The following is a 4,604-nucleotide window of genomic DNA, read 5'->3' on the forward strand; positions in this document are numbered from 1 at the left end:
TTGGCAACATTTTTTTTTTTTGTTGCATAAACTTTTTCCAACTGCTGTTATTCAAACAACGTCCAACAACCTTTTTTTTTTTTTTTGTTGCCAAAAGTACTTTTTGCAACAATAATCAATACTATGACGGCAAAAATAAATTCTTTGGCAACAAAAAAGCTCTTTGCCAATAATAAAACTTAGTTGTTGCCAAATATTAAATTTTTTATTGCTATTTCTATACTTTCTTATAGTGTATAACAAGAACCCTTAATGGAAATAAGTCACTCTTATAGTTTAGGGCGAAAAAAAGAGTTGTATGTAAAAGATATCGCTGACTGTATCCGAATATACCAAATTAATCAGATTCCATAAAGAAGTAACCTTCATAGCTATGCATCTAGAGAAGTAGCTAGGCAATACTTTTCTTCTCGGAGATGAGAATATGATCAAATAATAATATCTACGACAAATATAATTCTTATTTACAGGAGTTACTACATATAAGAGCTCTAAAAGGAAATGGTAGAGCAAGAACTTCAAATGGTCAAATAAAGGGATTAAAAATATGAAAGAATGTCATTTCTAGTTAGGATTCCAGATTCCAAAGCTTGTGACTTAAAAGAATTTTAAACCCCCTCTATCACCATATTTTTAAACTTCTCGTATGGCGAGGAGATTAAACAATTTATATAATGTACAAAAAGTCATTTTTAATTTTTCTGCATGGTATCATTTTTTGACGAAGGGATGCAATTGAATCTCCTTCAATGAAGTTGGCTCTGTTGATGCTAGTTGGGAGTTGCTTGTGATTAGTGTTCTTGGGGATGTAGATGGTTACATAGACCAAAGAAGCAATGCAACATCAACGAATGTACTGAGCCAGTAAACCCAGTGGTTGTTGCATGTCCATCTAACCACCGCTTGACCTAAGGGTGCAGCAGGGTTCATTATTGCACCATAAAAGGCACCACCGGATAAAATATTGGCACCAACAATGAAACCAATTGCAATTGGGGCATCAATCACACTCGAGTTACTCCTCTTGGGGTCAATTGAAGTTGCATAAATAGTGTAAACAAGAACAAATGTTGTCACAATCTAAAAAACAACCGCGTTTCATGGTGTTGGAACGAATGGAGATACTTCTGCACCAACAATAGAATACTTCGGGAGCAAGCATGCCACAATAGATCCAAACAATTGAGCAATCCAATACGAAACAGTCCTACATAAGGTGATGTGACCTTCCACAATGGCACCAAACGTGACAGCAGGGTTTACATGACCTCCAGATATGTTTGTCGCCACTGAAACTACTACGACTAGAGCAAATGCATGGTTTATCGCTGTAGCAGTCAGCTGGGCTTGCAAATTGCCGCTCGTCAACCTGGATGATGCGCAGAGGGGGATCCAGGATTTTTAGTTTGTGGGTTCCCAGCAAAGATATTTCGGAATACAAAAATGAGCTTAATAAGTAAAAAAGACCACAGGAGAGGCTCGATCCTGCATCTCTAGCGCGGATGCGCTCCGCCTAGTTACTTTTTGCCACTGAGCCAAGCATCCATATTGTTACTGGGTTCCCATCTAATTATTGTTATACCTTGAATATATTCTTCAATACAATTACAAGGTGCCGGAAAAAGTTATGGGTTCCCAGGAACCCCCACTAATCATTGTGGATCCGCCCCTGATGATGCGACAAAGCCTTCAGCGTCAAAAAAATAAATAAGCATGGAAATAAATTCAGCTAAGGCAGCCTTGAGGGTATCAGGATGGGTAGCCTCTTTCAAATTTCCAATGACAATTTTTGAAATCAACATGTTCTTTTTCTTGAAGATGAAAAGGTTTATGAGTTAATTTTCTGCTACTTAGTACTCTTTCGTTCTAGCTCTTGTTGCTCTCTTTCTAAATAGGCCTCTATATATATAGTTGATAGGCTAAATAAGAGCATGAATTGAGTAGACTGAACTGTTGGGAAAACCCTTCGCATTTTCTAAAATATAGTAACCAACTACTACTTCATTAAACTAATGCTGCACGTGCATTTCATTTTACTATATATTTTAATATTTAATTTGGCTTTGCTAATTTAGGGAAGAAGATATATTCTCGAGAACACTACAGAAAAAACGTTTCTTCGAAGTTCAGCATTTAATGCATCATGGAATTTATCTCGGTAGTTCTATCATTTACATGAGAACGATTTAATCTCCTTTCAATTCTAGTAGTAATTATCTTATTATATGCCAGCAAATCACGTGGCAGGTTTTTATATTTCACAAAGGTAACTGTTACACCCCATATCATAGAACTAAAGTTAGACTCGTATCATTAGAGTTTTAGCGGAAACTTTGAAAGTTTGTACGTGTTGCAAAAGTGGTTGACAGGCCTAATTTGGTAACACATAACCCCTTGATTTATTGAGAATTTGGAAAAGGTTCCATAATGAAAGTTGTAGTACGAAGAAATACCTTTCCAGGCATATAAGGATCAGGCCAATCAGAGTTCGGAGAAAGGAGATACGATCATCGTAGAATGGCTTATAGAGAGGTGCTTATGATTCAATAGAATCGGCTAAGTTTACGGCGTGTGTTTATCTTCTAGCCCGATTTCGTGAAAATCTGTTAGGAATTTGAGAAAACTTAAGACATGAAAGTTGTAGCCCTTTGAAATATCTTTCCAACGGTATATTGTGGAGCCTAAAGGAGCTCTATGCTAGGAGTTATGCCCATTTTACTGAACGCTGTTGATGAGCAGAAAACGTGAAATTTTGATTAAGTGTAAAATGGACAAAGGGGCTCGCTGAGCTTGCCCCAAAGCGAGGCAAGGGATAGCTTTAGACTGCGCTCAGCGAGGTAAGGGTCCAAAAGGTTGAAAAATTCAAGAAAATCATCCAAGTGTAAAATTGACAGGGGAGCTCGCTCAAAGCGAGGCAAGGGCTCGCCTTAGACTGCGCTCGGCGAGCCTGGGGGTCCAAAATGCCAGTGCTATAAATTCAACACTTAACTCGAAATTTCATTTATCAAACATTCCAACATCATTCTAAAGCCCTAAGCAATTGTTTTCCTTCTCTCCTTATTCTCCCACGTCAAGGTAAGACCGCTCTAATGATTCCTAAGTAATTCTAACATTAATTCATGATTAGTAACATGATTCTTCACCCAAAACATAGGATTTCCAAGGTAAATCCTTCTCAAGCGATTCAAAGTTAGGGTTTTGGTGTTTTCCGTCAGAAAAGCAATTTAGTTCGTTCGATTGGAGCGATTACAGGTATGTGAGGCTAACTCTCAACGTTGATGATTCTCCCTACGACATGGTTCATTGACTATTACGACTTGCTTCAGAATTACAGTTATATCTTAGTCCATAAATAGTTGCAGAACCTCTATCATCTTGTTTCGTAATTCGTTCGTGACTTTTATTTTGAATGTTGTGAACTCAGAACATAATCTATATAGACTCGTATTTCATACCCATGAATCTCAATCTAGAAACTCAACATTCTTAGAAATAGTTAAAGCTTCAGACCTATAATCAGTCTTTGAATACATGTCTCATTTTAGCAATGTTCATTATTCCAGTGATCTCAGTTTCTTAATGATAATTAATGAATATTGAACATGTGTATTTTGCCTGAGGGCACAGTCTCATGTATACGTATACTTGGCCGAGGCCATTGACTGACACACTTACCTGGTCGAGGCCACCAACTTATGCAGTTATATGGGGCCGAGGCCCCACATACGATTAACTAAATTAAAACAGGTGAATTCATATTCAGAACAGGGAGTACCTATTAAAAGGGAATGGCTGATTGAATATTATTGCGTTTATTCTGTGATACATGACAGGGTATATAAAGGATGATACCCTAACTGCTATCCGTATAGGTCTCAACTACTCTCCCTATCTGAAATAGAGTCCTAAGATTAGAAAACAAGTAAAAGATGTTGAAAATTAAAATATCCCTGAAAACTAGGAAACAAATAACAAATAGCGATCCAATAGGTCTCTTCTTGTTACGCCCCCGCAAGTTGGTGGTGACATTGACAACACCCAACTTGTTGAAAACTGTTCAAACAAAGCACGCGAAAGCGGCTTGGTGAGTATGTCGACAACGATCTGCAGAGTGTAAATGTTTCACTTCAAGTGTGTTGTTACGCACTTGTTCGAACGAAGTGAAAATCAATTGCAATATGTTTCATTTTCTTTGTGGAACACGAGGTTCGGCAAATATAGGTTGCACTAACATTGTCACACATGATTTTGGGAATTCTAGTGAGAGGAAACCTGAAGTTCTCGACAGAGATTGACTAGCCAATTAAGTTCGGCGGTAGGTTTGCTACAAGACGATATTCAACCTCCATGGAAGAACTTAAAGGCGGCGTTGTTTCTTGGAGGACCAAGAAATAGGAGTGCTGCCAAGATAAGTCACGTAACCAGTAGTAGAGGTGCGATCAATAGGGTCTCCAGCCCAATCAGAGTCAGAATAAGCGACCAACCGTGAATCTCGCTCCTTAGTTACTCAAATACCATAGGAGGAAGTGATATTAAGGTACCTGAGTAGGCATTTAACCACTTTCCAGTGATCTTGGTTAGGACAATGCATAAACTGTGCAAGC

General features: G+C 38.1%; 1 pseudogene; it reads right to left on the reverse strand.

The window, feature by feature from the left end:
• Positions 1 to 667: 667 nt before the first annotated feature.
• Positions 668 to 1,858, reverse strand: LOC132066414 (aquaporin TIP1-2-like; annotated as a pseudogene).
• Between the last annotated feature and the right edge of the window lie 2,746 nt (positions 1,859 to 4,604).

The sequence above is a fragment of the Lycium ferocissimum genome, chromosome 8 (genome assembly GCF_029784015.1).
Source record: "Lycium ferocissimum isolate CSIRO_LF1 chromosome 8, AGI_CSIRO_Lferr_CH_V1, whole genome shotgun sequence".
Taxonomy (NCBI): domain Eukaryota; kingdom Viridiplantae; phylum Streptophyta; class Magnoliopsida; order Solanales; family Solanaceae; genus Lycium; species Lycium ferocissimum.